The sequence below is a fragment of the Meleagris gallopavo genome, chromosome 6 (genome assembly GCF_000146605.3).
Source record: "Meleagris gallopavo isolate NT-WF06-2002-E0010 breed Aviagen turkey brand Nicholas breeding stock chromosome 6, Turkey_5.1, whole genome shotgun sequence".
NCBI lineage: Eukaryota > Metazoa > Chordata > Aves > Galliformes > Phasianidae > Meleagris > Meleagris gallopavo.
The window spans coordinates 21,013,841-21,033,747 of record NC_015016.2 but is presented as its reverse complement, the minus strand read 5'-3'; the positions used below and the strand labels follow the sequence as shown (position 1 = coordinate 21,033,747).

The following is a 19,907-nucleotide window of genomic DNA, read 5'->3' as shown; positions in this document are numbered from 1 at the left end:
TTTTTTTTGTGTGTGTTGCACATTAGAGATTAAATTAGATTCTTCAGGTTTACAATATTAGCTATTATATGTGATTTTTGCTTTCCAGTTGCCCTCACTGGTGATCAGATCCTTTTCCTAGAAAAACCCTTGTGGCTGTGTAGAATCTCAGCGTGGTTCATAATAAATGATAGCCCTTCAATAAATTATTGCTGGGTGGATGGCGTTCTCCAGAAAAGAGGATTATAATCTTCAAGTGCTCTGATTTTGCAGTAGTAGATCATCACATATAGAACATCTTAATCATAGAATCATTAGAAACTTACAGTTCAAAGAAGACCTTCACATTATTGGAATCACAGAATCGTAGAATTATGGAACGGTTAGAGTTGGAAGAGACCTCTGAGGGCCATCTAGTCCATTTCCCCTGCAATGAACAGGGACACCACAGCTAGATCAGGTTGCCCAGGGCCTGATCCCATCCTCTCCTTGAAAGTATCCAGGGATGGGGCATCAACCACAACACCAGGCAACCTGTTCCTGTGCCTTGCCACCCTCAATCTAAGATTTTTTCCTTATATTCAACCTAAATCTACCCTCTTTGAGCTTGAAGCCATTTCTCCTTGTTCTGTCACAACAGACCCTGCTAAAGAGTCTGTCCTCTTCTTTCCTGTAGCTCCGCTTCAGATACTGAAAGGCTGCTATGAGATCATCTAATGGCCATCTCTTCTCCAGGCTGAAGAGTAGCAGTTCTCAGCCTATCCTGAGAGATTCTTGTGTTATGCTCAGAAGAGCAAAGTATACAGTGAACTGGTGGTCTGCATGAGCAGCCTAATGTTCAGCAGTGATGGGGCAATTGCGTCCACATCTTCTAGCTGATTAGAAATGCAGTTACAAATCTAAGGCTTGACATTCTGCTGGTGAAGCTGAAGTTCATAAAGCTGCAGTGTTTTATACCAGCTCTGGTTGTTGAAATTATAATTTCCTCGTATTAAGATGAACAAAAACATTAGGACAAAGAGTTTGTGCAGAGGTGTCCCACCATGCATGCACACTGAGATGTTACCATTCAGATTTTACATGTCACAAGTAGGCAGTTTACCAAAATGCTTTGAGATGTAAAACCAGTTGTTGCATCAGGAGGCTTTTCACTGATATGTACTCAGAGTTTCTCTTGATCTCCTCCCAGTTCGTTCCCTTGTAGCACTGCAGTTAATTCCCTTGTTCGTACCCTCTGAAATATTTGATTCCTGTCTCAAGCGATTAATACAACGTTGTGCTCAGGCTAGAACTCCGGGTTACATCACAAATACAATCATTTAGGTGCTATGTATACATCTCCTTACTTCAAGAGGGAACACTTCCATACATTTGCTGTACATTTGAATGAACGTTTGTGTCCCACTTGTTATTCATTAGCACAGCACTGGAACAATTAATTTGGATTTCCAGGTTTCTTCCAGACAGTAGAAGTTAAAGACTTGCGTTATTTTTCTCTAGGAGATAGGTTTTGAGTTGAATCTCATTTTGCTCATTTTATCTGTCATCACACTTTGTTTGCATTTGTCATCTTTATGACACAGAGGTTGAGCAGCATCTGCAATTTTAATTAGTGTGTTGTTTATCCTTAGATAACCTTCTAGATCACTAATGGAGATAGGCCTACCCACCAGTCTTTGCGGTTTCCTCTTACACATCTCTAATCAGTTTGTTGCCTTACTGTTGTCTCTGCTTTGTATAAACTGCTGAGCAACAACTTTTGATCGAAGCAATAATACTCATAGCAAGATGGGTTTGAATCGGTGCCTGTGGTCTGAAAATCGATATTAAAAGTCTCATTGGTGTGGCATTCTTGGAAGGGACTTGGAAGGGCAAGGCAGTGCTTCGTGAGAACTGAGCACCTGTATTTCTTCATTGTGCTGAATCCCTTTTCATCACACTGCATTTATCTTTGTAACTTCGTTTGAAATAGGGAGAGGGTTAGCTGGCACTGCTTGCCTCTGTGCTGCCTATTGTTCATGTTGTTTCTCTTCTTCAGAAATCAATTTTTTTTTTTTATTTTTTTACATCAGGTTAAAACATCTATAACATATCACAATTAAATGGAAGCAAAGCTTTATGTAATAGTGAAAAGACACAAACTCCAAGAATTTGGAATTTAACTGCAGGAGAGCTGATATAGCTCAGCAGAACAGCAGCGGGAATAGTTGAGGGTTGAAGAAGAGTTAGGTGACCCATCTGACTGAAAATTAAGGATAAAGTCTAGACAGGTGAATGTCTCCTTAAAAGTCATTGTAATTATACTGGAATGTCCCAACCCAATAGGAGGATATTGTGATGTCTATTAAAAAAATGTACTGCAAACACTGCTTAGTTCTCGATAACTTGAAGTTGAGCATGGATGAGGCCATACTGCAGAAACAAATTTTAAGTCCTGCAGAGTAAAAGTAAATGTTCTGCCATCCTCTAGTACCACTTTTCATAGTAAAGTGGGCAAACAGGACAAGGTTTAAAGCCAAATTTCGCAGACACCTTCAGTGAAGCAGCTGTTCCTGGACGAGAGTGCACTCTGCATTGTTGGGACTTCTGATAGGTGGTTTAAAAAATTCGTTGAGACAGAAAGGCAATGGAGCCATAATAATTAAATGTGGTATTTTGGAGAAAGAGATGTTTCCCAGACTTGCTGTAATACCAATAGACTTCAGAAAAGAGAGAGTAAGTAACAGGAATTAAGCAAAAATAGAACCACTGTGGAAAAAAAAAATGCATAGAAATAGTTGGATTTTACACGGCAAGTACTTAAACAGAGATCTGTAGCAGCACATACTGTCAGTTAGCACATCTGCTTGCCCCCGTTATACTCTGTCCAGCCACTGAAAATTCTAGCTGTGGCTTTGGACCTGTAGACTCTCCTGGGTGCTGGTTGGATGCTTTAAGTATGCGTATGCCTCTTTGGTTCCCCCAAATCTCCAGAGCGCTGGATGATATCAAAGGCAGGAACTAAGCTTTCTCAATTCCTTTCATGGCTCTGCTCCAGTATATCATGATGGAAGCACAGAAGGTGTACAGACCATATGTAAAAACTAAGGCAAACAAACAACAACAACAACAAAGACAACAGGAATGCAAGATAAGAATTCTGAGCAGACATTTAGCTCTAATCATTCAAATATGCATAGTAGTCCAACCTAGTCATGTGGATTTTCTCCATAGTGAGTGAGAATGTGTTTTCTGGCAGTATTTCATCTCACTCAGTATCCACACTTGTCCTGGAGCAGCGTAAATTGCCCTGTGGGAACAACCATCCCTCCCCGTTCACTGCAGGGAGAGTTGAGGTGACTTCATCAGAGTGGGCACCCAACAGGAGCCTGCAGACCCTCGGTGAGATACAGGCCAGCTTTGTAAGTCTGAAGGAGGAAAGCAGAAAACACTAGAACAGAAATTGAACGGTAAATCGGAGAAGTTACAAAAGCAAATAGGAATACAGCTGATGAGTAAGGGAACAAAAATCTAGCACTGAAATCAGAGGCCATTTGGACTGTCAGAAATTAGGAGAGAATTAAGAACGCAGTGTTACAGCATATGCCCGGTATATGTACTGTTGATGAGGGTTTGCACAGGATGCTTTTTTATCAGTTAGCAAAAGCGATGTACTTCCAATAGCAGAGATTGGTTTTCTGTGAAATGTCCTGATTTCAGACAGCCTCCTTCTAGTTTGAACGTGGCATCAGAGAGCTGAAAGGAACAGGTTGTAGCTGGAATGGGTCATCACTGCCTGCTCACCTTGCGCACAGCTTGAAGCTCCAGCAGAAGCCATTTTGGTCAAGTGCTGTCAGTTAATGTTTTGCAGGAGGAAGCGCAGCTGTAGAGGTGTTGGAGTAACTCAGCCTACAAGAGGCTTATGGCATCTTTCTGAGACTTCTCAGATGTTTTTATTTCTTATTTCTTCTCATTTCCCTTCTCTCTGCCATAGTGGCCTGGTACAGGATTTGCCACAAAGCGGGCTAATTATCTCACTGCTGATAACGTTTTGATGTTACGCGTTTTTTTTTTTCCTTCATAATAGTCTCAAATTCCTTTTGAAAAAATTGCATGATTGTACAATTGCTAATAGCTGAAGAATTGTGGTATCTAACCCATGTTACAGTTCACTTACCAAGTTCTGAATTCTTAGATAGCAGTGATATTGTACCTTTATTTCTTGATATAATTCTGTTGGAATTTTAAGTTTGTTTTTTATTTGTTTTATCCATAAGCTCAAAGCATGCCAGCCTACACTGCTGGGTAATAGTCTGCAAAATTAAAATCAACCTACTGTGTTAACAGATGGTGCTGCTACGTTTTTTACTGGGTGAAAATGCTTTATATCAAGTGTTTGTCAGAGCTAGTTCTTCTATAGCTTGAATCACAGGGCTTGAAAACAGATTTTTTATTATTGAACTGCTAAGATAATGTAATTGTCTTATAAGCAAACTGTTTTATTAAGCTGTTTGGATATGTGTAATTATGTATGTGGGTATATGTGCAAAAGAAAAAGCAAGAACATTTCAAAATTTTACTGCATTTATGCCAGGAATCTCAGAACTATTGGTTTGTTACATGAATGAGGATTTTTAGACATGTAGAACTGCAGTTAGTTTTAAATCTGAGCCTTAAAAGTGGCTGAATAGTTTTCTTTTTCAGAGTTAAAAGAGAAAAATGGAAAGGGGATGAGGGCAAGCCAGACAAAGAATTATCGCAAGATCTAATTGTTTTTAAAAAGTTGCATTACATCGAATATTGAAACTTGGAACTCAAGTGCAGTCTCACTTCTAAGCATAATAAAATAGTAGATTTTATGAAATGTATTCTGGAAAGTGAAAACAAAAAATTATGAAGCCTGATGTGAGTGGCAAAGAGCCCAGGCAGAATCCAAAGAGTAAACATGTAATGGCTTAACCTAACTGGGGCACAGCCCATTCCAGCAAGCAGCCGAGCAGGGGATGGCAGTATTGAAAAGCAGCAGAGCTCACTTTTGAAACAGATGGCTTTTTTCTTCTTATGCACACCACAAATATATTTTTAAGGTTTTAGGGAATATTTTGGTGGTGGGATTATGTGTATCAATATTGACCCTCTTGTTATGTTTTAGAATCTTGTAAATTTACGGCCACTTTGATTGCTCATCTTTCAAGAATGAAAATACTGTCTTTAAATTGCTTTATTTATTCTATTCCTCATTCATCTCAGAAAATGTCCTTTATACAAAACTATTGCAATGTTATCTTTTCAGCTATGGAGGCTCTCCTTAAAAAGACTGTTGAGCTTTTGAAATGGGTTGATTACAATTTGCTGAATGGACACAATTATCGTGGCTTTTCTAATACTTTGATCACTGTCATTCTCACAAGCCGAAAAAAGTGCTCTTGTGATGGGCTTTGGAAAATCTAAATCTGTGTCACCCCTCTGGGTGAGGGAGAGCATGGAGAATGCACTGCGCCTACGTCATAGCCATATGCTATACAGAGGCATTCATGGAAAAGAAGGCTGCTGTGTCTTCTTGGATTTAGCAACAAAAACTCTCTCCTGTGTGTATTTCTTCCAAATGGTCTTAAGAGGCAGCTATTTCTCAGTGAAATATTTTCATAATTCAGAAAAAGATTTTTATTCCAGGACACATAAATGCCAGCTGTGATGTTTTAAGCCCAAGAAATGCCTGCGTGAGCAGTAGGTAAACCAGAAATTTTGAATTTTCTTCCCAAAAAGTCTTATCAACTCTGTGATAACTCAGAAGGCAGCTGAATGGACCTTTATAAAAATACGAACTAAGTCACTTCTAAGTGGAGACAGCTGGGGTCTATTTAATATCCTGTGTAAAATGGTCGGGGTCAACTTCCTGGAATAACTGAGGAGTTTTATTTCACAAATATCTCAGTGCTACAGAGACCTGAGGTGACGGTGGGGCTCTTGAACTAATATGTGCCACAAGGAAAGGGATCTGCAGCCATAACTCTGCATTTGGAGTGGGGTGGTGGGAAGCGCCCAGGAGCCTGGGATGTGTGTATATTTGGTGTGAGTATGGGCACTTATTAATGTGTGCTACAAGTCTCATGGTTTTTTTCCAACCCTATATTTGTATGGTTTAGAGATCAGAAAGCTAGTGGAGAAGCATTGAGAAGTGGCACGCTGGACAGTAAGTCCATTCATAAATGCAATGGCCCAAAATACCTAGCTTCCTTTGTAATTTGGGACATTGGGTCCTGTATTTGTTCATTTATCTTGATGCTTGCACAGTGTCTTCTTTCCCCTTACAGTGAATGCAGACATATCCTTGCTGTCTAACATTGTGCATTTCCTTGATGTATTCCCTGTATCTATTCAATTTATCTGTTCTGGATTCCTTCAGTTTAGAATCTTATCTTGTAATTCTTGCTATTCAGTTGTATATGGGTGAAAAGATGTTAGTGTTTGTAAACCACTACCGCTGCTGAATGTTCACCCCCACACGCAGAAGTTGCATGATATGGCAGTTAATATAAACTGTAGTCCAGTGGCAGCTTAATTATAAACCTGTAGTGCACTAAGCATGAAAACTCATGAAAAAAAAACCATACGCAAAAATTGATGTCTTCTATGGCTAGCTATGTCAGAGCATGAAAATTTGGCCTTTCCTTGACTGCTTATTGAAATAAAAGATAAATTGTAGGTTAGATAAGAGCTAAGAGGGAGACAGGAGAAGACTATTAAAGAGAGATAAAGGATGAAGTCCTGAAATGATAATTATGTGGTTGCTTCTGTTAGATAGAGATGGGATTGAAGTAGATATATCTTGTGCTTGGAATGGGCAAGCTGAGCAAGACCAGAAAAGGCTATTGTAAACTGTGCTGGGGGCTCTGTGTGGCATGTAAGGGTACTGGTTTGGTCACCTGTTGCAAGGCTCCATACCATCAGCTATATTTCAAATTTCTGTGCTGGTTCTGAGAACTGAGCTAAATTGGATGGTGGGGTTTGGGGATGGATTTGGAAAACATTGAGGAGCAGGAAGTTCCTCCCTCAGCCATCCTTGTCTCACTATCTGCTTAGCTTACTGTCTCTTGATTTATTCTTGGAGTAAAAATAATTACATGAATAAAACAATTCTTAGAGGGACTGGAAAGAATCAGAATAATTTTCATCCACCCCAGTATTTTTCTGAAGTGGAAAAGGGCAAATCGTGTAGGGACTGCAGTAGAGACCTGAACGGATAAATGAAGGCTGGGCAGCTCTGGCTTGTTTTATAAAGACCGTAAGTAATCTGCGTCCACTAGATTCAAGTCCACGCAGCGTTGACGAGCAGATGTGAGGCAGCCCTGCCTCCTTCCCGCAGATGCCTACTGGCTGTGCCTGTGCACCAAGCCAGCGGGGAGCTGCGGGGCCATGTTAGCGCTGCTGAGCCCCGGCCATTACGCTCAGCCCAGCTGACACGGGCTGGGGGCCAGTGCCGAGCAGGCTCGTTTGCTCGCAGAAGTTGAGTGGACGTACCTTGTTTTCATCTGCCTAAATGTAGAAATGTTTTAGTGCTCTGGGAACCAGACCTTGTTTTGCAAGATTTATTATAGCTTGCTCATTCCTTTCAGAAATGTGAAAGTCACGTTGTTGCAAAGCATCCAAAATACAGTTTTGTCGTGTATTTACATCTGATGTACACCGTCATTTACAAAACACTGAATTTATTTCAAAACTCTCCATGCATTTAACTGTAAACCCTAATCTCATGCTGCTAAAAGACACCCCAAAAGAAATAGCTGCTTTTGCCTCAAAGTAATAAAACAGTCAAATAAAATTTATTGCCAGCTCAAAATGCTACTAACACCTCATTTTTATTGCCAAACTCTGCAAATAATCTTTAATTTGTTTTCTTTTACATATGTGTGCAAGAGCTTAAAGGAAATACTTTAAAAGCTGCACGATCTGTAGAATACTTTGCTCAGCGTGCATTAATCCTTAAATGACTGGCTCATAGGATCACGTAAACTGGATGCAAAAGGAAACATGTTTATTAGACAACTACCTGGTGAACTGAAGGGTGAAAGCACCTGGGAATCTTACAGCAATTGACACTGTAGTTTTCTTTGCACATACTAGGAATTAATTTTAAAATAAGACAGCTTGTTAGAGGGAATGGCATGACAACCAAGGAGCCTGTATGGCCACATGTGAATGCCTGTGTGTGAGCAGAGCGGGATGCAAACCTCTCTGAGGAGCAGAGTATCCATGAAGCCCACTTTTTAAAAAGCTAGTAAGATGCAGTGTCTTAAATGCTGATGAAATGTGTAAGGAATTTGCATGCTAATGGAAACGGGGATCCCTTTTTATGTAGCCAGTGTTTAAGAGCAATTGCCTCCTGGCTAAATTTATTAAGCCAGAAAAATCTTGTAAAATTTCTATTGAGGATTTATTGGTCCCATTTGTTTCTTTTCTGTACAACATGAATATTAAACTCAACCCTGTGAGTTTTTTCACAGGTGAAACTCCCTTTCAAATTAAAGGAAATTCTGAACTCATGCCAAACAAGTTAAATACATCTACTAACTTCATGAGGCTTAGGTAAAGGCTCTTGCATGCTGAGCTTTTTAGGACTGATCCTGGTCTGTGGGGCTTGAGTAGGTTAAAGATGTTGAAAAATAGCACTGCAAACATCTATCGTACTTTCTATTAAGTTCCTCTTGAGAATAAATGTTTTTAAATATCTGTATCATCAATTGAATGTAACCTGGAATCCTAACAACAAAAGTCACTCAATTATATTCTTCCTGTGAAAGAGTCACGCTTCCTAAATTCAGTTGAATTCAGGTGTCTGGTTTGAATTAGTCATATAGGTGTCTTCTGTGGCAAGCAGGGAGAGACCTTAGCCCTTCTCTCCCAAGTTGTTCCACCAATGCACTTATTTCACTGGAATATACAGAGGTCAATGTGTTACATTCAGGCTGGCCACCAGATCCCTGAAGAACCCCATTACATGTGCTGTACATCTTCCAGGTGAGGTCACGAGAGAGATCCATGGGCTCAGCTGGGCTTCTTATGGAGATGGATGACACTTGAGCCACCTGGAACCGTCTGAAGATGGATAGCCAACAGCCAATACAGCTACCTTCAGTTGAGTTAGGTGCCTGCATGCCTTGTAGCTGGGTGCCTCTCAAAATATTAGACAAAATCCTGTTCATTTTTCTTACCTGTGTGAGCAAATGCCACTGTCTTTTGACTTCTGGAAATAGCAAACAATGCTGCTTACTTTCAGGCAGGTGGTGAGGTGGTTCCTGGCACGTTGGTGGTGACGGGAAATGAGGCAGTGCCAGTGGAGGTCACTTGTGTTCACTGTGCTCCTTCTCAGGTCTTGCTGAAGTAAGTGGAGGAATTCCCTTTCTCTTTAGCTGAGGCTAGTGCATTGAGTACTGCGGTACACTGACTTCTTTGGAACAGCTCTGGTGTCGAAACATGATCACAGTCACTACTCCAAACAAGTATAGCCAAAATGCAGCACAAACTGTCTCTCTAGTTTAGTGTCTTTTAACCTAATGCAGGACAAACGTGTTTTGAAATTGAAACACCTTTTGAATATTCACCTCATCTATAGCCATATGTGGCAACTATGTGTGCCACCTTACCCACCATGCTCGTGTTGCAAATGAGTGGATATATCTGATCTGTTTTCAGGAAATTTTGAGCAGTGCAGCACAATTAGTTCTAGGGAATCTATAAGCAGATTCTTTCAACAGATTTAGACATGTTAAATTTTGTTTTTAAGCAGTTTAAGTAACTGGTGATAAATTGGTGGTTTCCATTTGTCAGATAAGTGCTTTTGTTATCCATTTGTGTTTTCTAGTCCTTCAAGTAAAGTCTGAGAAAGTGGTGGTTCACAGTTGTGCTCATTTCAAAAGTTAAGGAAAAACAAATATTGTGAAGAACTGTACGCAGTAAATCATGGAAGTCATTTTCAAAGTATAGCAATATGCAGAAATTGCCTTAAGTAATACAGCTGGTAAAGAGTTAGGAAGGAGACATTGGTACAGACAGATAAGGACACTGAGGTAAAAGAAAGTGGCTTACATGCAGTACTGCAGCCTGCAGAATTGCCACTGTGTGAATAGGAAAAGCAATACCAGGAGCCACAAATAGCGGCCATCACAGTAGGTGAATGTTTAAATGGCATACAGGGATTTATATTGCTCCTGTTCGGGTAGTGACTGGCTGCATGTAAAGAAGAGAAAGATGACATTTCTTGACTTTTTGTCTTTTGTTCCATATGCATGGACAACTAACTCTTTTTCTTTTTTTTTCCCTTCTCTGTTTTTAGTTCTGAAAAATTCCAAGCATATACGGGAGACTGAGCTTTAGACAATATGTGCTTCCTTATCATAGAATCAGAATCGTAGGGGTTGGAAGGGACCTCTGGAGGTCGTTGAGTTCAACCCCTTGCTAAAGCAGGTTCCCTGCAACAGGTACCATGAACCAGGTACTTATGTGTACCATAGACTGATTGCATGCTGGATGTTAAGCACTGCCTAAGTTCTTCAATAGTTCAGGGCAGGTGAATCTTACAGGACACAGATATATGATAAGTACTCTTCCTTTTCCTCTGCACATTATTGTCCTAATTCCAAAATAGTGTTTTTGTTCTGACCAGTCTAAAAATATTTCAGAAAACACTGCTTCAGACTTGTTGACCATGGTGTCGTACCAATGAACAGACAGGCTCTGTAAAAAAATTTGCACCTCATTTCCCAGAGTTGTGCTTGCTTCATTCTCCTAAAAAAGATTTCTCTTTGATATAATATTATCTTGAGATCCAAGAACATTGTATTTAAGAAAGGATACATAATAATCAACCCCAGATATAAATACTGGGCAAGGCAGTAACCATTAAATATTTCCGTTTTACTCCTGTATTTACTAATTATTTTCTTTTTAATACATGGATATGCAGCATGTTACATTGAGGACATTACACTACACTACCTTAATAATTCCTTGAATACATTAGAATGATATGATTCAAAGAATTAAAAAGAATGAATTTGATTTTTCTATCAGGAGCTGTCATTACTAATCTTTGTCTATTTACTTTGAGTGTATCAATTTTGTCAACTTTAGCCAATTGACTCTTTTTTCTTTTTTTTTTTCCTTCTGTTTAACTACTCTTGTTTTCACAGTGAATTTCACAGTACTTTTGAAACATGAGCCTTTTGGTTTTCTAAAAGTCAGCTTTTGATCCTGCCTTGAAAAATAGAGACCATTCAGTCCCAACTCTTCCTATGAAGCACTGTAGAAATGTATTTCCTTACAAGGTTTAAGTATTAAAAAAGCACTCTTCTTCCGTCATCGTGCACAGTACCTGCTTTTTGTCATTCAGGTTTGCCTGGGCATCTCTGAAAAGCAAGAGCTCAGAATCAAATTTTCACTACATTTACTTACCACTTTAAAAAATATTGAATACAATGCATCAGGAACTGCTGTGACATTACTCTACGAGATAGTACAGAAAATCTAGCAGGACATCTAATTTCATGTTTTGACTCCTTTTTGTATCAGGTGGAGGGTTATTGTTTCCTGTGTTATTTTAGATATGTTGGCATCACCATTGAGTTAACTGTCTCAAGTGTAGACAGATTGGATGATTAAACTACTGAAGAATAAGTAATAACTTATACAGCTATAGTCTTTGGAAGATGAGTCACTGATTTGATTAAAGTCTAGGAAAGAGAATATCAACTTAGATTTACATTTTAGGTTTGGCATAGCTCAACTTCTGAAAGGAGGAATTCGTAACAAGCAATTCACTTGTCATCTACCCATAAACAGAGACTGCATTTTCCTGTATCCCATCTTGCATAAGGTATAGCTGGGAGCCTAGGGTAACTGCTGTGCTCCTTGCATTTGAATTAAACAAATTCAGTATTCAGGCAGCAGTTTTATTTATGTGTTGAGCAATTTAGAGAATGCGAAAAGGAATGCAACTCTCCTGGGGAAGGTGCTCTGCAGAAAATCTGAAACATTTAAGAGGGGTTGCACATGCACTACCCACGAATCCAAGGATCTTTAATTTGAGTTCTGAACTGGAAGCTTCCAGGAGCTTCCAGGAAGCACTCCATGTCACAGTGCTAAATGTACATTTTTGTGCTCCAGGGTCGCAGGAGAGCACCACGAATAGGTCATATGGCAGCTGCTGATTGTGCAGAATCTGCCAGTGACTGTCTTGCAGCAGGCCAGGTTCTTCTGACATGAGCTGTCTGCCTCTGGCTGTTAGCGTGTGGAGCAAGTACTCTGAAAAACTGGTGAGCAGTAGGGTGAGTCCTGAAAGCTGAAGTGCTGCAGTCATTATTGACCTGCATCAGATTCTTTTCTGTTCCTCCCTCTTAATGATCACCCTTCACAAAGACAGTGAACAAGAAATGGCAGTGTTAGGACTGAAAAAGACAGCATTATGCTATAAACAAAGAGAAGTGCAGAGAACATCTTATTTTTTCTTGAAGTAATTCTCTCAGCAACTGAATCCATTAGTGACTTGGGGGGCGCGGTGAGTAAATGCGCTTGGCCTTTTCATCTTTTGGGCACAAACCTTGGCTTCTGTTGAATACGAAAATGATTTTTTGATGGTTTCATGGGAGCAGACATTTGTCTGCATCACAGAACTGTTCCGGCTGGCACCAGTGCTCACTGCAGCTTGAGGAGGCCCAGCGTGGAGCGCAGGATGCTGCAGGCCGGGTCCCCGCAGCACCAGGCCCTGAATGCCTGCCCAGGCAGCCCACACCACCGGGCTTCAGCCGGTGCTATTTACTTCGCCTTCAAGAGCATCTATTCCTTTCTGTCACTTTTGCTGTCTCTCCTCCTCACACACACTTAAAGAACAAAAACATCTTTTATAGAGCTAAGCATTTTAAATAATTTTTCCAAGTCAAAAAGGGAAAGACTGGAAAAAATTACAGCGCAAAGCTCAGCTTGCAGATGAACGATTGCCTTGTCATCCTAATATCCCCCTTCCTTCCCTTGAAGCTCGCTGCCGAGTGGGTTCTAAGCAGGAATGCTGGCTGGCCTCAGCTGGGGTGGATCTCAAGGCGAGGGCGTTGGGCTGCATCACACTGCTCCTTCTGCGTGGCTGTTCTGCGCTGTGCCCAGCAGATAGTGAATGGGTGACATCTATCTGCATGGCATCTGCCTGTCTGAGATAGATAAAAGTCATTTATTTTATCTGATGTTATGTTCTGTCCTTTTCTGTAATGTGCTTGAAAGAGTTTCTTCTGAGGACAAGAGACCCTATTACTATTTTTTTGGGAGGACAACAGGGCCGGGAAAATGTCTCATAAACTCCAAGAACCCAGTAAAAATGCAGAGAATAAGAATTTGAGACTAAAAGTTGCCATTGGTGGTGCTGAGATAACCAGGGTTATTTTAATGAATTGAGTTTGACTTGAGACGTCTGCCTGCTGCTGTCAGGAGCTCCAGGTGGACTACAGTGCTGTGCTACATGCAATGCTGTGCTGTCACATTGCCTATTTCAGCACCAAGGTGGTCAGTCAAGGGTAGTCCAAGTGCCCCTGCATCATCATGCAGTCTGCCATAGAGGTGTGTCCTGCATAGCAACGTACACAGTGCCGGTGCAGCTGGCATGACAAGTGCGTTGAGAGGCTTCTTAAGACACACACTTTTGAAACGGGAACTTAGGTCTTGCATTAATGAGTGTTTTACAGATGTTATCACCAAAAAAAACAAATAAAAACTAACCAGAAACAAAAGCACTTAAAAGATGAGATACTTTGATCTTAGAGGCTCATTCATCTGCATGTCCTCTTTTGACATCTAGAATTATTTCACTAAAACTCCTCAGAGCAAAAAGAACCTATATCCGATGTCTGAAATGCCAACTCACAAAAGCATGGTGGAGCAGGTGACTGCTGATGAGGATGAGACAAAGCAGCATCTCCTGAACAAAGGGAAAGAGCTCTGTCATACGTTTTTGAGTGTGAAGCTGTATTTCCTGTTTTGCTACGTGGGACGTGGTTCTCGTCACGCACATGTTCCAGTTCACTTGCCCAACTATTGTGTTTCTCATCTGAAATACGTCCCTGTTGTTAAAATGTTTGGTATATGTGATCCCAAGAGGAGACTGCTTTCCATTAGCAGACTGTTTTTCTTCTTCAAAAGCAAAGAAGGAGAAGGTAACTAAAATTAAAAGTGTGGGGAGAGCTGCCATTTACAAGGAGTACTTCGTTTAAAAGGTTGGGCTGAATGAAGGGCTTTCAAGTGGTGAGGAGTCAGATCTTACAGACTAGTGGCTTCCAGAGAACGGAAGAGTCTAAGGCTGCTGCTGAAATTTGGACCCAAGAGATGCCTGATGCCTGACTGTCATTCTTCGGTGTTTTTAGGTATGAGATGCTGAAATTCTTGTGCATTTGAAAATTATGTACTGGCAGGATTAACCGGAGCCATGGGTAGTGAAAGCAGAAGCTATTCAGGCTGCCCCAAACATATTTGTCAATAAACCTCAATCATGACCTGTAGTAGTTTTGGTATCTCGATTTTGTCATGTTTGCATGAACACTGTCGTACTTATGTTTCATGATGGTTTTCTGTCTCATAGTAAATACCTTTCAGAGTTATGCTGAGACCACCGAACTCTTTCCTATCTAAGTCTTTGTCCACATTTCTGAAACCTGGAAGCATCTTAAACATTTCTCCTTCTCAGTGTCTCCAGTTCTCTTTTTCTTTTTTTTTTTTTTTGTCACACACAATCTAGGAAGCAATTCTTCCTGGGAAGAGACTGTTCCTAAGAAAATTATGGTAAATCCCTATTACTGAAACACTTCTGAGGGCAGAGATTTTCTTTTTGTTCTGTGCTGTGAGTGACCAGCAAAGTAACAGGATCTTTGTTCATGTTGGATTAGCCCTACTGCAATAAAAATAACAATAAGCTTTTGGATGCTTTGGCAGCGAGTATTCCCTTTATGCTCTGGTTAATTTTCCAGTTGTACTTACTCATCTGTTTGAGAGTAACCAAGGGAGCTAATGTCCTGCAGTTTTTCAGGTCTTCAGTCAGACCTCTTGTTTGGTATTCTCTGCAAGTGGCAAGCCTGGTAGCCTGATGGTTTTGATCTCCATCTCTGCTGCCTCAGTTTGCACAGAAAAAAAAATGTTTATTCCTTTTGAAAAGGGTAACTTTATAACAGTTCTCAGAGCATCTCAAAAGCAAATCTAATAACACTGAAAGACCTTCTAGAAGCTGTTAGCAAATTAGTACCAGTCAGAATATATGCCGTGTTTTCAAGGGAATTGGCAAACTGCCTTTTTTCTGCTGAAAGCATTTAGCATTCAGATGTTGTGATATAAAATAAAGATGAAATGGGATTGCATTTATCAGATTACTTGTAAGAAATGACAGGGACTTCAGGATGCATTATCTAGTTTATTACATTCAGAAAAAGGAAGATAGTTTTGTAAAACAGATACAGATTTGTAGCTGATAAGCTTTTTTACTTTAGTACTGTTAACCTGAAAAAATGCATTAAAACATAGGTACTCATTAAATGTCTGTTGAACAGTGTGTTAGTTCAGCTCAACGCATCAGGCGATACATGACTTCCAGCCAAACATCTTGTTAAATACTTGCAGGATTTCCCATAGCGGATCTTACTTCAATCAAATAATTCAATCGTTTCATTTGTAAGTACAATAGAAGGGCAGGGCTTGTTTTTACGGAGAATTCCGTGTGGAAATCCTGTATTAATTGAAGTACATTTACTTCACTTAGGACGGTGGCCACATCCTAACTCTTTAAATAGAAGGTCTTTTTCTCTTGCCTGTTCCAGAGAGACAATGACACACAGAGCTGGCTCATCACGTAGAGAAAATCATGAGGAAATGGCATGAAAGATAACCAGTGCACACAACAGAAGTATGCCTAACTAAAGAAGGCAACCCTGTGTATTGTTTTCTATAGTGGATATAAAATAATTTATAAAAAGTAGTTTGATCCCTACGGACACTATCCAGTGAAGATGCTGCCTTGCTCAATCTTCTTTGGGCTGCTCCAAAAGTAATGCCTTCTGTTTTATTACATTGGCCCATGACATCAAAGGTGGATGTTGGTGCTATGAAATAGAGGTTAAACCTTCCCAATATTCCGTAACATGCTATTGCCATGTGACAGAGGGCAGCAGACATGGAGGAGTGGTGTCTGACATGGAAGTGTGTATGAAGTGAAGGTGTGAAATTGAATTCCTCTGTGCGGGAAAAATTGCACCCATTGATCTTCATCGATGCTTAGCTAATGTTTATGGAGTTTATGCAGCATGCAGCTCTCGTTCATTGCTAGCAAAAGTGCGTAGCTGATGGTGGTGACTGTTGAAAAATAGTATTTTGTAGCTGAAAATTTGCTCTTTATTTCCTTGGAAATAAATAGGAAGCCTTACTTTTGGAGTGACCTACATATTTTCAAAATTATTAGCGCAGGCAGTGCCAGATGTCTTTTTGTAATATTGCAGATTCATGTAAGTTATGCTTTAAATTATTGTCTTTTTAAGGCAACACTTGTTTTCTGCAAGTAAACACAATGCACTTCCAACCAGTCCCATGTATGATATGGAGGTTTATTAGCAGTAGACCATTTAGAGTTTCACATAATGGCTTTATAAAAGGGAAAGATACTATTACTCAGGAATACATTATGGCTCAATAATAGAAGACTAGAATTGCACTCCTTAGAGTTCCTAATTCTGCTATGTCAGAAAATGCCAGCATTACAATAAGCTCCACCCAGAAGAACTAAACAGAGAATCAGCATTTCCTTCTGAGTTGTGAGTTGGAAGTTTCCTGTTGCTTCTATATTGTATACAGTGAAATCTTTTTTCCTTTTTTTTTTAGCAAATTATAATTCTGCTGTGGTTGAAAGGATGATTTTGCCAGTGTATTAAATACCAGGCGAAAGAGGTGTTTTAGAACATTTTTAGGTAAATGTACGTCAACACAAAGAAATCATACAGTTGGAAATATTTTCCAGTGTTTATGTTCAGATGTTCAGACCTGTCTGGCTCCTCTCTATTTGCATGTGTTGGGGTTATAGGCAGTCTGACTACATTCCACATTGATTTATATAAATGTATTACAGATTATTAACCTCCAGCCAAATAACACCAAATTTAACTTTTCAGGAAGGTTTGTGACTTTCCACAAAACTGATTCACTGTGTACGGGCATCTCCATATATACTGCATTAAGAGATTCACAAAGAGAATACTGTATATCTGTATGAGAAATGTGCTATTAACGGTCATTAGGCTCCCATAATCACTCAATAAATATTCATTTATGTGATGATTACAGATTAAGCACAGATTACATTTTCTTGAAAGAGGTAGGGCGATGGTTTCTCCATATTCTGTAACTCCAGTTCCCAAATTATTACTCACTGAAAGGCTCTTTCAGGCTAAAAGGAATGTACGTGCATCCATTTTCAAAACATGATGTCTAATAAACAATTTTCAAGTGTCTGACCAAAAATTATTTAGGAAATGCTATTAAAGTGGGACCAGAGCCATAACATGTTAAATCTATACCATCTCAAATGAAGCATAATGCTCTTTTAAACTGATGGCAGTCTTCACTGATAGTTTTGCCAATTCTTATCTTCCCTTCCTTTGTGAAGTATTTTCACATTTAAGATAAGAAGTAAAAACTCTGTACAAGGTACTTGCCTCTTCTGTTCTCAGGTGACACATTTTGAAAGTGACCTCCAGGGCTTTGCATGTCATCTGCTGTCTACAGATCCTGCATATAAAGTACTTTTTCCTAGGAAAAAGACAAAAATATTGCTTGAAAAAATTATCAGAAATCCTGCAAAAATCCAAAAAGTAAACGAGCAGTTATTCTGTGTAAGAGGATAAAAGACACATGTAATGAAAGAATGTGACTTCAGTGACGCTGACCGAAATAAGTAGTACTGCTTTTGATTCAATATCAACGATAGGTTCTTCAGTTTAACAGTGTAGATATCTTTCATGATAATGGTATTAATATATATTCTTAGCTCTACTGTCATCTAATAAACGTAGCAGTTGATTTTGTGCCTTACTTTAGAGAGAGGCAGACTGGTCTGTACAATTTTTCAACTAAGTGAATGCACACATTAGTAAAGTATGTGAGCAGGGAACAGCTTTCTTCCATCTGTAGGATGATTTCCTGTTAGGACTTTTTTTAGAAGTGAGATTTAAGGGAGGATGGTGAATTTGATGGTCAGTGGTACAACAATAGGTGTGAAGTACTGAAGGATGGGCGGAATTCTGTGTAGAAGATAAAAAGCTGCCACAGTAAATGAAGTGAAGAAGGTGAGAAAAATCCTAATTAAAAAAAAAGAGAATAGAAAATAGAGTAATGAGATAGGAATGCAAAATTATGAACAGCTTTGAAAATGAGCTTGAATTTAATGTTGTGCAACATGGTAAAATGATAAAGAAATTCCAGTAAAAGAGTGGTAGAAAGTGATGAAAGAAAGCTTTTTTAGCAGTGGCATCTTGTGCATAAGGCTTTTTTCCAAGCTGTATCCTGACTCTGAATGTATTCCTTGCTTCTGGAAATTTGCAGGAGTAATCAGCAAAAATATTCAATTTCTACCAAAGGAAATTTAAAGGCACATAATAACATGAGAGTTATGTGGGAAGAAACTAAAGTGTGTGCAGGCAACCTCTATCTTTTTTTCTTGGAAATGTTACTTATATTTTTTTTTGAGGAGTGCAGTTGATGAAGCATAGATCATGAATAAATGTCAGATCAAGTTCTGTATTAACTTTGGTTGCTCTATCAAGAAAACACTTTCTTTTCATAAAATTATTTTACTTTGATAAGCCGATGAATTCTTCTTACTGAATCCCATATTCCCTACATGAAAGAGGTCATATTATCAATGTATCAGTAGTTATCTGATGAATCGAGAGATTGAAGTTTGCACTACCTTTGGAAAGCTCTTTTTTTTAGTTCTCTGTGCCATAGGAAATTTAAATAGACGTGTGAGCTGCAAGGTGTGTCTGTGCTGGTTCCTGTGTACTTACCTCCTCTTTTCTTTCCCTCCTCTCAGATTGTTTGATGTGTGCACTGTGTCACGAACAGACAGAGAGACCAAGTTAACATTGGTGTTTGAACATGTGGATCAAGACTTGACGACTTACTTGGATAAAGTTCCAGAGCCTGGAGTGCCTACTGAAACTATAAAGGTATTTAAGAAGAAAAATGTTGGGTACCTTTCAGAAAACATTAAGTAAAGAGAACACAGATAAATCACAAAGACCTTACTCAAGCAAACTGCATTTTGACCACATTTAGTCATATCAAAATTGAGAAAAGCCCAGCTTGGGATATAAGCTGCAGAGCAATGATCCATATTCACTAACCAACGTATTTTCTTTGTGGAAATTTTGTAATTTTGAATTCCTGTGACTATTTCTTGTTTTAGTGCAGGCCTACCAAATTTGTTCCAAACCACTGAGAATGACCTTTGCTCACAGCTGTGGGCAGATCATTCCATTACTGTTTAGTCCAAGAGTGCTTGAATTTTCCCTAGGAAGAGCACTGACAATTGTTGGCTTGTATAATGTAAGTCCTATGCAGGTACACTTTCTCTTTACTTTTGGTTTCCCCAAGAAATTCCTTTCATTTCATGTCACGTCCTTCTGACATATGTAGACACCATATAGACGCCTTCTGACATATGTAGGTGTCTATACCTGTCTGTATCTCACAAGAGCAGATGATGTTCACCATAGATCTGTGGGGCTTGAATTCAGTCTCTGCAGTGAACGGAGGCTCAAGGAAGGGGGTAGTACAACCAGGTGTTGTAGAGACTGGAAGGGCTCCCAGTAACTCGGAGGATGGGCATTAAGTTTTCCCGTCACATCATCTCATATTCTGCATCTCCAAGGGAAGACTCT

At 39.5% G+C, this 19,907-nt stretch overlaps 1 protein-coding gene across 1 annotated transcript in view; it reads left to right on the top strand.

Moving 5' to 3' along the window:
- The first annotated feature begins 14,341 nt into the window (after positions 1-14,341).
- CDK6 (cyclin dependent kinase 6) overlaps positions 14,342-19,907 on the top strand; it is a 108,034-nt gene continuing 102,468 nt past the window's right edge. The window contains exons 1-2 of the mRNA XM_031553890.1: positions 14,342-14,357; positions 19,058-19,193. The gene's annotated coding sequence lies outside the window, so the exon portion shown is untranslated. The remainder of the gene's footprint in view (positions 14,358-19,057; positions 19,194-19,907) is intronic.